Source organism: Arvicanthis niloticus, chromosome X, assembly GCF_011762505.2.
Source record: "Arvicanthis niloticus isolate mArvNil1 chromosome X, mArvNil1.pat.X, whole genome shotgun sequence".
In the NCBI taxonomy this organism is placed as follows: domain Eukaryota; kingdom Metazoa; phylum Chordata; class Mammalia; order Rodentia; family Muridae; genus Arvicanthis; species Arvicanthis niloticus.
The window spans coordinates 123338607-123357830 of NC_047679.1; positions in this window are offsets into that span (position 1 = coordinate 123338607).

Consider the following 19224-nt stretch of genomic DNA (forward strand, 5'->3'; position numbering starts at 1 on the left):
TAGAGTCATGTGAGATCACTCTGAACACTCATTCTTCTCAAAAATGTGGTTTTCACCATGCTATTGTGTCCTATCCTGCCATTTCAGATTACTATCTTTACTTTTTCCGGCTATAGGGCTATGGCCCCACCTAGGTGGTAGCATCTTTATCTGTAGTCAGGAATGCCTTCCTGCCTTGGGCGAGGCTTGGAGAATGTAATCCAGCAAATGTCCTTCACCTGGAATGTGAAGGCCTGAAATCTTATTTTCAGTTCCGTGTTCTGTAAGGCAAAAAATCTACACATATTTCATAAAATGGCCTTTATAATTTTTCACTCTACAATAACCCCCTGGAAGCCAAAAGGACTCCAGGCATGGATGAAAGCTTGTAGAGAACTTGGAGGGCCTCTATCTAATGCCGGTTTGGCTGCTGAGGTGATGCAGTTGACAAAAGGAAAGGGAAACACCCCAGCGGCATGTTTTCTAAGTGGCTGGCAGGGTCATCTAAAGAGACAATGTCCCAATAAGGGGCAAAGACAAAGCGGACGCCCAGGACCGGGGCTTTGTCCCAGATGTAAGAAAGGTAATCATTGGGCCAGTGAGTGTAGGTCGGTCAAAAACATTAATGGACAGCCTTTAGCTCCTGGCCATGCTGGTGCACGTCCAAAAACCGGGCAGTGGGGCCCACGACCCCAGGGTCTGCAAATATATGGGGCAGTGGAAAATCAGGAGACACAGGTACAGGAAGTCAGTCTACATCTGCCCCAAGGAGAGCGACATCAGGCTACTCAGGGTTGGACCTCCACTGCAGGGCTCAACTGGTCTTAACACCTCAATTAGGAGTCCAACCTATTAGTACAGACTTTAAAGAACCTCTACCTAAAGATACAGTTGGATTGTTGATTGGCTGCTCATCTTCAACCTTAAAAGGCCTTATTATCCACCCTGGAATTATTGATTCTGATTATGAAGGAGAAGTTAAGATTCTTGCTTCCTCTCCAAGGGGAATTACCACAATTTCCCCAGGGGACAAAATTGCTCAATTAGTGCTATTGCCGAGCTTACATGCATTGTTCCCATCCAAAAAAGGAAAAAGGGGAATTCAAGGGTTTGGCTCTTCAGGAGGTCCAGATTCTATATTTCTGTCCTTAGATTTAGAAAGTCGTCCTCTTGTTAATTTGGAAGTCAATGGGAAGAAGTTATTAGGACTTCTTGATACTGGTACTGATCACAGCATTGTTGCCCTTAAGGATTGGCCATCAGATTGGCCCATACAAGCATCCTCTCAGATGTTGCAAAGATTGGGTTATGCTAAGTCTCCTGATATTGTGAAAATAAAATTTGAAAGCAGCGTTGAAACAATAACAAAAAATTCATGGTCAGCAAAAACCACCAACAATTTGTTAAATTTAGTCACAATAAAATATTAAGTCCCTGAAGGGGCAGGGTGACCAAAAATAAAGGCATGCAAGGGCGTGCCCAGACAAGTCCAAACAAGCCCAAGTGAGTAATGGGCTATCTGGTGTTTACTTCTCTCTCCCTCCCTTTCTGGGAGGTCCGAGGTTCTGCAAGTCCTGCAAGTTCTTCTGAAGAATGAAAAATTATAAAAATCATTTTTATAGAATATATACATATATAGATGCCTTTCAAGTTCTTTTAGGGACATGGAAAATTTTCTCTGAAACAAGCCAGGCCAGTTCCAGGAACTGGCTGTAAGGAGTGAAAGTCATTCAGGTGGTAAAAACACAATGACAGGACTATGGCTTTACAGCTAGTGAGAATAAATAGTTGATAAATGACAAGGTAGGGTAGTGACTTGGTGAAACCACATTTTTGAGAAAATGATTGTACTGGGTAATTTCCATGGCCATTAACCTTTTAGGGTGGGTTTCTTTGGAATGTATTACTATTCTCATGTTATGTATCCTTGGCAACCTCTTACCCCCTCCCCACTCCCCTGGTTTGTGGTTTTGCTCTTTAAAAGACCCTGGTACCCATCACTCAGGGCCAAACCTTGCTTGCTCTTGCGAGAGAGCTTGGGGTTTGACCGCAGGCCTATTTCCCTAATAAACCTCTGCCGTTTGCATCCAGGTACGGTGTCTTGCAAGAGTTCTTGGGTGGCCACGATATCCTGAGGCTTGAGTAAGGGTCTCCCTAATTTGGGTGTCTTCACTTCAAGTTGCTGATGTTTGAAATATCTAATCATGTGTAGCCGTGTGAAAGTGCAACCAATCATATGTAACTGCGCCAAATTTTCCACTCTCCCCAACCCCTACCGATAAATATCTCAAGTTTCCTGGGTCCTGGGTCAGAATCTCTATCTCCTGCATGAGATATGTTCCGGCCTGAGGGCCCTCGTCATTAAACCTCCTCTGCAATTGCATCAAGATGGTTTCTCGTGTGTCCTTGGGTTCGTGCAGGTCTGGACTTGGGTGAGAGTCCCCTTTTGGGGTCTTTCAATATGAGTGCAAGAGAACTTTCCTGGAAAGACCAGGAGGGTCATAAAGGAATGTTTTAGTTATATGTCTTGGATCTCCCTGTGAGTTTATGGGGAAGAGATCTGTTGAAAGAAATGGATTTTAAGTTATCCAATGAAGGTAATTATTCACAATCCTCAAAAAGGATTATGAGACAGATGGGATGGCATCCGTCCTTTGGTTTAGGGAAGTCTTTACAGGGATGACGAAATCCCATCCTTCCCAACCCTGGACCCTTTAGACAGGGTCTGGGTTTTTCCTAGGGACCACTGGGGGCGGCATATCCATTAACTGGAAGACTGGGGACCCGGTGTGGGTTCCTCAGTGGTCATTGTCCTCAGAAAAATTATTGGCTGCTCAGGAGTTGATAAAAGAGCAACTTGAAATGGGCAATATAAAACCTTTGGTGTCACCTTGGAATACTCCAATATTTGTAATTAAGAAAAAATCAGGAAAATGGAGACTATTGTATGACTTGCGTGCTATTAATGCTCAGATGCAAGTCATGGGGCCCGTTCAGCGTGGCCTTTCATTATTAACAACCTTACCTCAGGAATGGCCTATTATTGTGATTGATATTAAAGACTGCTTCTTTTCCATTCCCTTATGAGAAAAGGATAGTGAACGATTTGCTTTTACCTTGCCTTATATTAATCAGGAAGAGCTCGATAAACGATTTGAGTGGGTTGTGCTTCCGCAAGGCATGGCTAATAGCCCTACTATGTGTCAGCTTTATGTAGGAGCAGCCATTAAGCCTGTTAGAGACAAATTTCCTAATCTTAAATGTTTTCATTATTTAGATGATGTTTTATTATCACATAAGAATGAAAAACAGTTACAAGAAGTCTATAATTTATTAGTTGAGAAATTGCAAGCTCAGGGGTTGTATATAGCCCCTGAAAAGGTCCAACAAGACCAAGTAGTATCCTACTTGGGTGCAAAAATTGAGTCTGATAAAGTAATGCCAATGAAGATTGAGATTCGAAAAGATCATCTTAAGACCTTAAATTATTTTCAAAAATTATTGGGAGATATTAATTGGATTAGGCCCTATTTGAAAATTTCCAATTATCAGCTTCAGCTTTTGTATAATCTTCTGTGTGGAGATGCTGCATTGGATTTGCCCAGAGAGTTGACTCCTGAAGGGCGAAAAGCATTGAAAATTGTAGAAAAGGAGATAGCAAAGTCGTCATTGCGACGTTGTGAATCCACAGAAAATATTTTATTAATTATTTTTAAAACAAAAGCTCAAGCTACTGCTGTTTTGTGGCAGAATGGACCATTAAAGTGGATTCATCCAAAAATATCCATTGCAAAAACCTTGGATCATTATTCTACTGCTGTTGCTATACTCGCTCTAGAAGGAGTGCAACAGTCTTTCTAATATTTTGGAATAGAGCCAGTTAAAATTATAATTCCTTATAACAGCAATCAATTGCAAGTGTTATGTGCCACTGTGGGTGATTGGGCAATTTTGAAATGTGGATATGCTGGAGAGTTTGATAATCATTATCCCCATCATCCTTTGATTCAATTTTTAAGGAACACCCTATTGTTATACGCAAAGTGACAAAGAATTTTCAGATAGCTGGGGCAGCCATTATTTATACTGATGGATCAAAGACTGGCTGTGGTTCTTATAAAGTTAATACCAATGAACCAGTGATTATACAATTTGCTCCAGCTTCACCTCAAATTATTGAATTGAAGATAGTAATTGAGGTGTTTAAAAAATTCCCACAATCATTTAATTTGATTTCTGATTCCCTGTATGTGGTAAATTTATTAAAGGAATTAGAAGTGGCTGGTAAAATTAAGACCTCCAGTCCTATATTTTGCCTGCTTGCTGAATTACAAGATCTTCTATGGAAACGGCAACTTCCATTTTTTGTGCAACATGTGAGAGCCCATACAGGCCTACCAGGACCTATAAGTACTGCTAATGCAGAAGTTGATGAGGCTACTCGAAGGGAGTTTGTCTTCCCTTCTCTTACTGAGATTCCAGTAAATCTGGCTAAACAATTTCATGCCAATTTTCATGTCAATGATAATACATTACAGCTTAAATTTGGCATCTCCAGAGAGGCTGCTACACAGATCATGGTGCACTACCCAGATTGCAGTGTTCATCATAATCCTCCAGGAACCGGAGTTAATCCTAAAGGCCTGCAGCCTCTTCGTATTTGGCAAATGGATGTGACTCATTTCTCCAAATTTGGAAAATTAAAATATATCCATGTTTCAGTGTACACTTATTCAGGACTTATCTTTGCCATCCCTTTAATGGGGGAAAAGGCTCGAAATATCATTGCACATTGCCTAGAGGCATGGGCAGCCTGGGGTAAGCCCCAGATTATTAAAACAGATAATGACCTGGGATATACAGCTGCCTCATTTGTATCCTTTTGTGAACAAATGCAAATTACTTTAAAACATCGATTGCCTTATAATCCACAAGGACAAGGCATAGTGGAAAGAGCCCATCTACCCTTAAAGAATGTCTTCTTAAACAAAAAGGGGGAATTGGCCATGGACGCAACCCCAAAGAAAGGATATCCCTTGCATTATTTACTTTAAATTTTTTGCAAGTGGATGAGCAAGGTTGTTCCTTGGCTGAACGACATACTAATTGTATTCCAGAAAGAAAAGGATTGGTACGGTGGAAAGATGACTTAACTGGAAAATGGAACGGCCCTGATCCTATTCTGGCCTGGTCCAGAGGATCTGTTTGTGTTTATCCACAGACACGAGATGATCCTATATGGGTCTCGGAGAGACTGGTTCGTTGATGCAATTTGGATGATCCTCCTGCTTCTACTCTGGAAAGCAAGTCTTGTGATGATGGAACCATGATGGGGGATTCTGTTGGCGTTTCAGGTTCCAATGCCAATTTGCCATGATGCACAAGTTTTTCCATGCTTTTTTATTAGTAATAAGAGTTTAGGATTACCTTTTTGCCTTATAAAAATGATATAGCCAGTGCAAATAGAAATTTTAGTATAGGATTAGAGGGTAGTATTTGTTTCTATAGGGTGGTACCAGTTATGGTGCATCCTTTTATGAAAGTGTGGAGAGAAAGGGATCCTTTAGAAATGTTTCTTTTAGCCCTACATCAGTGTGTTTGTCCACCTTTTTTTGTGGATAGTTAGCAATGGTAGTATAAATAAAGATAAGATAGATTGCTATAAAGAAAGTTGTTTTTATACTCTATGTTGAGATGAGAAGGGAAGATGAGTGGGTTATGTGTAATCAACATTCCTTATTATAACATGACACATGCTGCTAATTTGTCCAAAGAATTGTCTAAGCATTTGATAGGAAACTGGTCCGAGGGGTTTGATAGCTTGATGAGAGAGCTGTGAGTTGTCATCGTTCACAGTGAATTCTACCCAGATTAATCTTATGCTGGCTGAGGGACTGTCTTCATGGATTTGACAAGCAATGCATCACCTGAAGGAGTGGGCGGGCATAGGGGCATTGGCTATAGTCTTGTTAGGTGTCTCGATTCTCTGCCTCTATTGCCTCTGCCGTATGGCTCAAGCCCAAAAGAGAGATCTTGCCATGATAGCACAAGCTTTTTATGATGTTGAGATTGGCGCATTTCCCCAAGCATGGCTTGCTAGCCTGAAAGAATAGTCACATGTTGGGCGAGGCACCGCACTGTGCCAGATTTCCCGATTATCTTGGCACAGGGAGGTATACCTGTATGCATATGGGTTTTGCATTCCCTTGATCCCATCCCGGCAAAAAAGGAGTGCGGGATGGGTCTACCATCACTCCGGGAGGTGATCCTGAAGGGAGGGTAGTACAATCTTCCCCTGTAAATACTTTAATTGCTGGGTACAGGTCAATGCTTCCTGTGACGTTTTTCAATTTAAACAAAAAGGGGGAACTGTTAGGTGCCATAAGAACCTCGCCCCAAGATGGTAATGGCCACCCGAGGGCCGAGTGATAAACAAGTCCTTATTAGGTATGAAGGCTGTGCTTCAAGGTGGCCTGATCTTATGCAAGCATCAAGAGCCTATGGAGAGATGATACGTGGCATGAGTTCATGGGCTCCTGGCAGGGTTTATAAGCTACGCCCAGGAAGGGCTCGCGGGCTCGCCATCTTGACTACCAACTGCTAAGCATCCTGAGTAAACTGCTGTGAGAAGGAACTGGTTGTTTGTTCCACGTCTTAATTCCTGCTGGTCAGGGTTGGCGCGGCACATATCAGTACCAAAGAAGTGAAGAATAAAAATGAAATTAAGATTTGATATTTTGTGAGGAAGGCCGTATGGTAAATAAGAACAAGGCATATTAAGAGATCCAGAGTTTTTTTTGCATGACACTGAGGCCATAGAAAATATATAAGCATATAGATTAGAAATATATAGTGAATTTTTTTTTTTTTTTTGGCTGGGGCAGACTCCTAGCTGGTCTGCTCCTGTGAAGATATCATATTCTGACACATCCTAGAGGAACCACTGCACTCAGAGCAGTTGAGGAAGCTGGAATCTCAGTGTTTCATACTATGGTACAGACTAACTAGGAACTCAATACCGTGGTTCTTTTTCAGACTTGTAAGTTCTAGAACTACAAACAGGAGACATTATATTTTGCTCACATTCTTTGCTTTGTTTCATTTTGTTTTGATTTTGATTTTTATATGTGTATATATCTGTGCCTGCATGTTTATATATGTACTATGTACCTAAAGATTCCCAAAGAAGGTATGGCATCAGATCAGATGGAGGTGGAATTAAAAATAGTTCTAAATTTCCATTTGGATGCTTGGAGTCAAACCCAGGTTCTTTGGAAGAGCAGAGAGTGCTAACCAAGTAATCTAGACAATCACATGTGGGGCGGTGGGCTGTGAGAAGCAGCTGGGTGCTTGGTCGAGCGTGAGCATGAGCTTGGAACCCTGGAACGTTATTGGAAGACAGGAGTTCAGCTCTGCTCCCAGGTCTTGGTTCTTTTCATTTAGCTTCAGCCCTCCAACAATCCCTCCCACAGAGAGGTCTATGACCATCAGTCAGGAAGAACAGTGCCTCAGGCTCTCCTACATGCAGATGAGGTATCTCCAAGCTCTCAGATCAAGCCAATAGGCATTATCTGCTGCCAGACCCTAGCCCACCCTAAAAGTGTATATAAGGGCTCTATTTAGGGGAAGTAAAGTGTTCAAGAATCATTCTGGTGTCCGAGAGTTTCTGTCACAAGAGCTGTAACACTTGGGGAGAGATCTGCTCTCCTGGAACCTTCCCAGGACACCAAGCTGCCTCCTTGCCAGGTAGCTGACTTCTTATCAGCCCAGCCTGGGCCTGGACTGGCTCAGCATGCAGAGACAGGTGCAGCACCTGGGAGTGACGGGTCAGCTACAGTGGTGAGCAAGCAGAGGCAGCAGCAGGGGCAGGCAATCTCCCCTCCTTCTCACACTCTGTGCCCTTTGGCCTGGACCTCCCACATCAGGCCAGGCCGGGAGACCTACAGACAGTGGAGACGCAGGCAGGAGGCAGCACAGAGACAGTAGTAAACCCTCCCTGCTCTCACCCTGTCCCCAGCTGTGAGATCGTCATGGGACACCCTCCAGAACAAGGGACCCACAGCCACACTCATAAATTTGTAACCTTCTGTACTATTTTGGAATTTCACCTAAATATAAACATATAGAATTAACAGATGTTCTAATTTATTCAGAAAAGTTTATATGCTTTTGTATTCAATGTGATCAAATATTTGTTTAAGAAATCTACATTCTACAAATTGATGTATACAACAAGACTAAAACTCATTTCTTATTTCATGTATACCTACTACTGGTTGATCTTGAGAAAACAAACTTTAATATTTTTAGGTTAACATGTATATATAGCTATTTATTGTATAGAAATATGGTAGCTGATTCCTTAAGTATGAGTATGTCTATTGGGGTAGAATTGTATCTCAAGAAATAGCAATATAGTACCTGTTTATAAAATAACTTTGCAGTAAATAAAAACCAGAATTATTATTCTATTCATGCACTTGTTTCAATTAAAATGCCAATTTTATTATTGTTTTTTGTTGTTGTTTAATTACTGTTCTCATTTTCAAATACTGATGGTTCTGATCTGAATGCTAAGGAGCAGGGACTATGATTGCAGTTGGAAAATAAGTATTAGTTACTGTAGAAACACTACCTGAACATTTCCAGAAACAAGGGGGTACAAAGCAGACAATGACAGAAGGACAGAACAAGAACAAATGATATGTAGACAATCAGAACCCTATAACTTGTTTTTATCAATAGCTTTCATGACATGAAATAGAATGAGAGTGAGGAGGGGTGTGTGTGTATGTGTGTGTGTGTGTGTGTGTGTGTGTTCATTTTGTATAATTTAATGGCCGACATTCCAGGATAAAGTCAGAAGTGTCAAAGATAAAGCTTTGGCTAGGAAAAGACACTTGGCATTGCTCAGTATGTAGTATTTAACAGATATCAGGAGTGACACTTCAAAAAAGCAAAAATCAATACTGCTCAATTTAGCTATGTGTAGCAACTTTCACATGCTGAGAAGGATCTGTTCAGTACAAGTAAGAGAGACGTAGACTGTGAACAGCTTTTGTAAAATGTGAATACATTATTGTGATAGCAAATGCAAAACACAATAATAGAATGGTATATTTTCTAAAAAAAAAAAATGTTTCAAGTACTCCTACATATGTGACTTTTGAAAGTATCTTTAATGGCATGGGCCTGAATTACTGAAAATCTCTCTTCATTTTTAATTATTGATGTGACCTAACTACTGTGGTCAAGGGAAACAAGAAATATATATTTAAATTAGCTTCCACCTTCTATATGTTCATATGACCATTCATATATTTAAAGATATAAATACTTTTATGTGTGCATAGGTATGCATTTTTATAGTGGGTGCACATACAGAAGAGAGAGTACATGTATGTGAGTCCAAAGGAAAACATTGAGTGTTGTTTCTCATTAAACATCTATATATCTTTTAAAAAATGTTGTGAGACAAAGTCTCTGACCAGAAATTCTACTATAAATATAAATTCAAATAGACTATGTTGGCTGACTGGCCAGCCCCAGGGATCCACTTTTATCTGCCTTCCCAGGGTTGAGATTGCAAGCAAGTACCAGGACACTCATCTATTTTGATCTGGGTACTAGATGTTGCACTTTGTATGTCAAAGTAAGCACATTTCATTTACTGGGCTCTCTTTCCAACTATCCTACTATAGTGTGTATGACCGTTTTAAGCCCTAAAACATAATTTTGCTCACTTCAGGGTAAGATAGCCTCACACTTAGCTCATAGTTTCTGTTCAATGCAATTTAACAATTCATTTTAATGTTCTTTGCCATTGTAAAATAAAGGATATTGATTCAGTTCATTTTTGTTCCTTACACAAGTGTTTTTAATACACTAGCAGATGAACTGATTTACATTACCATTTACTCGCTTGTTTTCTAAGCACAATGAATAAGTGAGCAAAAGTAAGAATACTATATTGGAGCTTATATACAAATATGGAAACAATGTTAAAAAGAAAGAATAATTAAATTTAACAATATTAAGAGAAGCAAATATTTTCATCCACTTTCTCTATATAAATCTTCTAAAGAACAAAGAAAAGTGAATTTTTACTCCTTAGAAGTCACTTGTTCCTTAATATTTTATCTTGGAAGAAATCAAATTGTGCCTGCTTATTACCTCAAGTATTGCTTTGTAGAAAGAATATGTGAGATAGGTTTATGGTCAGGAAATAGTTGTAGACTTTTAAAAAAAGAAACATTCCTTTTAAAAAATGATGTCTCCATCAAATCTTTCCCCTCAGGCCAGAGGGAATGGAGGACACCAAGGAATCACAACATAGCCTATGTGTGATTTAGCCTCATATCTAAATGAGTCTGTACTGAAAGAATGCATGGGCACATGCTCCCTTCCATAGCACAGAAGCTAGCTTCAATTGATAGCCAGTTTCAAATGAAAATTTTGTTTTTTTCTAAGGGAATGTCACTAGCAAAACAAACCATTCTTAAGGGTAGGTTCAAAAGAAAATGAATCTAATGCCATTTTGGAGTTCTTTGTCTCATAAAGTTAAGTTAGGGCACTGGTAGTTGTTTTACTGTGTTTTGTCTCATTTTGGTTTTTCTCTACCTTATACATCCTCTGTGTATATGTTATGATTTTGATATTTTATTGGATTCCTGGGTATGTAAAATCATTTGCCTTTACATTTATATGCACTTCTTGTCTTTTGTCTTTTGTTCCTTTTCTTCTTTGGTTGTTTTCCCCTATTCTTATTTGTTTGTTTTTTGTTTATATTATAAGTTTATGCTCTTTTATTTATTGTTCCTTAGGTGCCTTTGTTTTTTAAGGAGAGAAAAGGTTCAAATCCAGATGGGATGGTAGGATAGAAGAACTGAGAGAAGTAGAGGAAAGGGAAAACATAGTCAATCTTTATTATACAAAAATATTATGTTCAATAAAAGAAAAATAACACAGCTTAAAAAAACAAATATTTTTGTTTTTAGAACATTTTCTTTGCAACCCTAACAAAAGTGAAGTTAAATATATATATATATATATATATATATATATATATATACATATATATATATAATTCTAAAATGGTATTTATTACATTTTTTGTCTCTAGATCTCTAGATGTTCTATGTAGGTCTTTTATTATATCCTTTCCTTTTTTCACTCATTAATCTTATCTTCCTTTTATACTTTTAAGTACATAGGTAAGACCTATAATAGATGTTTACAAATGTTATCAACTAATCTAATTTTTCTGACACTGATTTCTCTTCTAGCAATGAGCTATACATTCTTAGAACATAAAGGTAATGGATCTTTTCATCAAACCCCGTTAAGGTTTCTCAGTGTGCAGATCATTTCTCTCACTATTCTACCCATAAACTATAGTTTTCTTGTGTTACCCAAAATGCGATTGATGTTCATTTCATTTAGATGGCCACAGAGCTACTGGTTGATTTTCCTATGCATCTGTTGTGATATTGAATATGTCTTTAAGACATTTACTTAGAAGTTTGTGTGCTGGATTAAAAAGAGTTGAAAATGCGTATCAATTAAATAAATAGAAGTAAAGGAGGGTGTTGGGTAAGAGACCAGTTTTACATGTTTGAAAATACAGAGTAATTTTTTATTTTAATTTTTAAAACTCAATTCTTCTACACCAAAAACATGTTTGCCTCTTACTCCATATTATTTGACTGTGACAGATTATGATACATGAGGGAGGACAAGCTTAGTATTTTAGGTAATATTTTTACAATTTCAAGTTAAACTTGTGAGCTCTAGAGATGTAGTTATACTAATTATTTTAATAATACAGTAAAGAAACAAAGCAAGTCATTTAAACATTGGTTTGACTATATTTTACAATTTTGTTATTAACTTGAAATAATAGTTTAGAATTTGAGTAACCTTCTTTCCTTTCAAAAAGTACAGACATATCTTTAGGAATGGTGAATTGATTTTTTTGTCTGAAACTCGTAAAGTCTTTTAAATATGTTGTAAATATTTTTTTGTTATTTTATAGTTATGTCTTTCATGATTCCTAATTTCATTTTTAAAATTTTACATTTTAATTGACACAAAAATTTTCTACATATTAATATTATGCAATATGAGAGTTTTGTAATTTATGTAAATAAAAATCATAGTAATTAACATTTTAGACTTCTTAAATACTTATTGTTTCCTTGTGTTAGGAACCTTCAGATTCTTCAAGTCCTTTCACGTTGCATAATAAGGTATTTTAAAAGGTACACTTCTTTAAGTACCATATATTTCTATAATATGTTACTATTTTCTCTCTTTTGGAACCTATTATATAACCTTACATGCAAATTCTCCAAAAAGAGAGGAAAATTGTGATTAATTTATAATGAATGTAATTTATTAGAATAAATGATCTTATCATGAATTCTCAATATTCTGGAGCCTCTATTGCACATTTCTTTGAATGAACTAAAATTCTCTCATATTATAAGCCTGTTTACATTTGGTACAAGTATATCTTAAACCTTTGGCTATTATTAAGTTTATACAATCAATCATGAAGGTCAAGAAAATATCAGCATAAATGTGAAGCTTAAATGTGCAAATATCTAATACTGAGGTTCTTCTCACTCTTCATTTTTCTACATCTAGCCCAGTTTCTGAACCACATCACCTTTTATGACATGCCTAATACTCATATTCTGTACCACAGACTATTACTAACATAAGTACTATATAGTAACTATGACTTTGGTACATTGATATTGCTGCTTTTCTTCTGCTGTTTCCCTTCAGCTTTCGTCATTTATATCTCAGTAAAATATAAATACTTGCCTATCAATTCTGTTTTGATCAATAAAAGTTAATTAAGCGAAAACAACATTTTTGGATTTAGTCATCTTTGTTTAATAAGGTGTCCATGCTTTAAGAACTTAAGTAGAAATGACTATGGAAGAGCTGGTTCTTCTGCAAGATACTTGAAAACAGATTGTGGCATACCACTAGTGTGGATTTGCCTTGATGCTGTTTGCATCTTGATGCTGATTCTGCTTTCCCAGGAGGGGCTGCCTAGGACAAGGAGTGAGGAGTGAATCACATACTCAGGTGACTTCTTGTGAATCTTAACTTATAAAATAAAGGCTAGAACTGGTGATTGGGCAGTGGAAGGGAAATGGAGCTGAAAAGTTTTAGGGAGAAGGAGGAGAGGGGAGGAAGAAAGGACAACAAAGGAGGAGGTGGAAAGAAAGTGGAGCAGAAACACAAGGCCTGGAGAAACCACATGTTATAAAGGTTCTCATAGTTGGGGAATAGAGTAGTATAATGGCAGATCTGCCAAGTCTAGGCACACAGCTTGTATTCATATTAGTTGAGTTGTGTTTTCTTTGCATGGGCTTATTTGGGTTGGAGATTTATCACAACATACCACAAAGAAAGAAGATGTAGAAATTCCAAACTAAATTTACCAAGGCTGAGAAATTTTCTCTCTGATCAGTGCAACATAAAAATCTTTCTTTCTTGCTGAGGCTACATAGCTCATTACTTTTATTGTTTGCATTGTTTTTAATTTAATTACATATTATTTGTTTTTACATTCTCCATGTTGTCCATAAGTTAAAAATAACTTTTATGTTGCCTAATGATACGACAATTTCATAGATCTTTGGGAAATCACATAGGATGATATAGTATTGTCAGAATCAATCAGGTAAATTAGAAAAAACAAAGTGCAGAGAAATTGCATATTGTTAGAATTCTGTCTAAACTCCACCCCTACAGTTACCCCAAAAGCCAGGTAGGCCTGGCCCACTATAAAAGGTGCTGCTTGTCCCTCCTCTCTTTCTTGCTCTTACTCTCTTGATCCCTCTGTCCCCTCACCCCTTTTCCCGTCCCCCCTCCATGTGCTCACGGCTGGCCTCTATTTCTCTATTCTCTCCCTCTCTCTACCTCTCTCTGCCTCTACTACCTTATTAACTCCCTTCCCCATGCCCAGAATAAACTCTATTCTATACTATACTGTCCTGTGGCTGGTCCCTCAGGGAGAAGGGATGCCTCCACATGGGCATGCTTAGACACCTCCATACCCCATACCTCACCACACACCCACAGAACATATTCTAAATCTCTTTATCTTTTTATAAATGCATCACACATGATCTATGTCTGTGATCTGATAGGTTCTGCATATATAGTTATAAAGAACAATCTACTGCTTATAGAAGAGCTTATACAAAGTAGTATAAATAATTAAGTAAAGATGACAGCACAAGAGTTGGTCACCAAGGAAGAGCACACCAATTTGTTGTCCAGTGCTAAACAGTCATCCTTGCAACATACATACAAGTAACATTATACATGTTGGCTGTGGAAGGGTATCCTGGTTCTTGGGTTGTGGGTTCCACCATGCCCCCAGAACCCAGGCTCCTGACAGGAGGTCTAATCTCCATTCAACCTTCACCTTTCAGTCATGTACACATGTGGAGGGCATGATAAACAGGCCTCAGGCCCTAGAGAGATTTACATACTAATGAGGTACCTGAAGGCCAGAGGGTGGAGCCAACTAAGCATTCCTCCTCAACCCATCCCCCCCTCTTCCCCTCTCTATTTAACTCAGGACTGCCCTGGGTTTTACTGGGGGTGGGGGAGGGGTGTACATCCAGATTCATCCACCATCCATCATGCCAATAAACCCGTTTTGGAAATCCAAGGACTTTCTTGTGTGTTGGGGCCATGCTGTGAGGAGCTGTGGAGAGGCCTTTAGTGAGCAGCTGGGCCTAACTTCCAGCTGGAGGAATCTAGCTGTGTCCAGCCAACTGCACACAGCATGGTATGAGGAAGTCCCTATGTTCCCCAGCCATTTTTACCTATATATACAGACTCAACAGGTTATATTTAGTAATCTGTATGCAAATACATATACAAACTGGTTGGAGTAACAGCCTGACTACAGTACAGAAGACTGTGTTTAAAATATAGATATTTAGAATGGCCTCAATTATAGCTGCAGTTGAATAAGAACAAGTAGCTTTTTGTGTGGTATTTGCACAATAGAGTGACTGTAGATAACAATAATATAGAAAAATTTCTAACAGCTAGAAAATAGGATTTACATTTTAACCATGAAGAAATAACATTTGGTCATACAGAAATATTTAGTATCACTTAAATATTATGTAATTTTTACAAGCATGAAAACTCACTTGATATTGCATCCATATTTATACATTTTTGTGTCTTTTAAAAGTATATATTTGGTTTGAGTAGAAAACACACAGAATTCTTTTAGAGCAAGGGCCTTTAAGGGATAAATAATTAAAGCTTATTGACATTGTTTTATCTAAAGGAAAGATAAAATATGAGAATATTAAATGAATAATGGACCTCAAGTGATCAGACTCCCACTGAACATCAAGGAGTAGACACAAAAATTGAAACACCCAGTGGATATTCTTAAATGTCTTTCCTTTATCTCTAAATCTAGGGCAAATCTATGGATTTGTATAGGGTGTTTTTAAACTCTAGCTAAAAGCTGGTTATTTCTGCTTTCAAAGATAATGACCTAAAATATGTTAACAAGCAACTTGAAAATATCTGTATATCATGTACATCTTACTAAGAGAGACAGCAATGTTTTGTATTTACAATAATCTGTTTACCTAATATTTTGCACTTGGTTTATCAGTAATGGCCAGAGAGTAGCTCATGGTTCCACCTATGCCCTTAGAAAGATGACACAAGTTTAAACAAGGGAAATGACTGGATATTGTAATAAACTCTTAAAGGAGTTGAGTACATTATAAAACTTGCTCAATGTTTGCTCAATAAGGAGAGTGAAGCAAATACTGTATTAGGAAACATAACTGGTTTTACTACCTCACAGGAATCAGACTATGCTATGTTGTAAACTGTCAATGTTTACTAACTTTATAGGTTAAAAAAATAGTTCAATATGCAAATTTAGTCTCCCAGTTTGGATGGTGAAAAGAAAAACTTCCAACATTTCTGTATGATGATAATGGCTGCTTTTTATACTATGCATCCTAACAAGTATGATGTCCCTCTATAACATCGTAGTGATAGAAAACTCTAGAAAAAAATATCAAGAAAGCTAATAGAAATAAAACTCAGTTCTGTATTTCTGGATCTATGAAATCTCATAGAATATTAAGCTAATATATTTGCATAGATAAAACAGACTCTGCATTCAAAGATGGAAAAGAATGTCAATTGTAACCATAATGCTAGCAAAAGGCTGAATCTTTCACTTCATGTGGACCATAGGACCCTTATGGATATCTTTTGTGTGCTACCTTTTATGATTCAACCTGAGACCTTTTTCTAGATGAAGACTGTAGAATATGTTACTTAAAGAAGCTTGGACTGATAGTTGGATACACAAGGCTGTATACATTCTAGTCCAAAATCAATCATTTGAGCTTAATATATCCATAGTTATTTCAACCACAGGTTTTTCAACCATATCTTCATTTTTTTCTCTCTCCAATACCTATTTCTATTATGTAAACCTCTATTAGTTTTAAAGACTCAAACCATTTCATTTGTCAAAAATTACCTGAAAATTATTTGCTTTGTTACTTAGGGATTGTGCCACTTATGATTCAATATTTTCAATAATTTGCACTAATATGTTAGTCACATTCAACGATAAGCTCACCAAGGACACAAAAAAGGCTAGGCCATTCCTCTCCCACTGAGGCCAGACAAGGCAGCCCAGCTAGTAGAATATATCCCACATACAGACAACAGCTTTTGGCAGTTGCTCAGGATGCACATGAAGACCAAGCTGTACGTCTGCTACATATATGCAGGGAGGCCTAGCTCCAGCCCATGTATGTTCTTTGATGGTTCAGACTCTGAGAGCACAATGGGCTAGGCTAGTAGACTGTGTTGGTCTTCCTGTGGAGTTCTTATCCCCTCAGGGGCCACAATACTTCCTCCTATTCTTCCATAAGAATCCCCAATCTCAATCTACTGTTGGGTTGTGGGTGTCTGTATCTATCTGAGTTAGATGCTGGGTGGAGCCTCTTAGAGGACAACATGTTCCTGTCTGTAAGTGTAACAGTATCACTGATAGTGTTAGGGATTTTTGCTTGCCCATAAAATGGGTCTCAAGTTGGGCTTGTTATTAATTGGCCATTTTCTCAGTCTCTGCTCCCTCACCCATGCCTGCATTACTTGTAGACAGGATATATTTTAGGTTGAAAGTTTTGTGAGTGTGTTGTTGTCTCTATTGCCCTACTTGGGTTCCTGTCTGGATACATGTGGTGGCCTCTTAAGGTTCCATATCCCCAGCGTAGTAAGTCACAGCTAAGGTCACTCCCACTGATTCTTGGGTGCCTCCCTTATCCTAGATCTTGGTATTGTCCTGAAGATCCCCCCTCCTCCTCACCCGTCAGTAACAGATTTTCACTCATTTTCATGGCCACCTCTCCTGTCCTTCCCCCTCCTGGTCCTGAATCATCCATTCTCCTCCCCATCTCCACTCTCTCCCAGTTCCTTCCCTCCATCTTCATCTTATTGTAAAGGAAAAGTTACTGTATTATTATTATCCTTTACATCTTATTGTAAAGGAAAAGTTAAGTCAAGCATTGATCCCCACATGTTAATAGTGGGAGACTTCAACATCAGACTCTCACCAATTGGCAGATCATCAAGACAGAAATTATACAGAGAAATAAATCAATCTATTTCCTGAACCAAATGTATATAACGGATATCCACAGAACCTTTAACCTTAAAACAAAAGAATATACATTCTTGGCATAACCTCACAGAAGCTTCTCTAAAATTAACTATATAATTGGGCACAAAGCAAGCCTCAACAGATATAAGATTGAAATAACCCCATGTATTATATCAGATCATTGCAGATTAAAGATGGGCTTCTACAACAACAGAAGTGTCCGAAAGCCCACAGACTCATGGAAATAGAGCAATTTTCTACTCAATGATTACTTGGTCAAGGAAGGAATAAAGAAAGAAATTAAATGCTTTCTAAAATTCAGTGAAAACAAATGCACAACATACCTAAACTTGGGGGACACAATTGAAAGCATAAGAGAAAAATTCATATCACTAATTGCCTTTACAAAGAAATTGGAGACATCTCATAGCAACTTAACATCACACCCAAAAGATCTAGAACAAAAAGAAGCACTCACATCTAAGAGAGGTAGGTGTGAGGAAATAGTCAAACTCAGGGCTGAAATCAATCAAATATAAAAAAAAATAACAATATAAAGAATCAACAAAACCAAGAGCTGGTTCTTTGATAAAATAAACAAGATAGACACAAACTGTTAGACAAACTAAAAGCTACAAAGAGAGTATCTAAATTAGCAATATCAGAAATGAAAAGGGAGACATGACACAATGTAAGGAAATTAAAATACTCATGTCTTACTTCAAATGCTTGTCCTCCACAAAAGTGAAACATCTAAACAAAATGGATGAATACCTCTTACCAAAGTTAAATCAAGTTCAGGTAAACAATATCAAAACTCCTAGGAAATAGAAGCAGTCACTAAAATCTCCCAACAAAAACAAGGCCACAACCAGATGGTTTCAGTACAGAATTCTCTTAGATGTTCAAAGAAGAGTTAATACAAATACTCTTCAGACTATTTTATGAAATAGAAACAGAAGGAACTTTGCCAAACTTATTCTATGAGGCCACACTTCCTTTGATACTTAAACTGGACAAAGACTCAACAAAGAAAGAAAATTTCAGAACAATCTTCTTTATGAACAATGAAGAGGAAAATAATCATCTACCATGATTAAGTAGACTTCATGCCAGGGATGCAGGGATGGTGCAATACATGAAAATCAATCCATGTGATCCACTATATAAACAAGCTGAAAGGAAAATAATGTAATCATCTCATTAGATGCCAAAAAGGCATTTGACAGAATTCAACACTCCTTCATGTTAAAAGTCTCGGAAAGATCAGAGATACAAGGCAAAAACCTAAACACAATAAAGTCAATATACAATAAGCCAATTGCCAACATCAAATTAAATGAAGAGAAACTGAAAGCAGTTCCACTAAAATCAGGAACAAGATAAGGGTGCCACTCTCTCCCTTCCTATTCAATACAGTATTTGAAGTTCTAGCTAGAGCAAGTAAAGATGAAAGAAGATACAAATTGGAAAGGAAGAAATAAAAGTATAGCTATGTGTAGATGATATGATAATAGACATGTGATCCCAAAAATTGACCAGAGAAA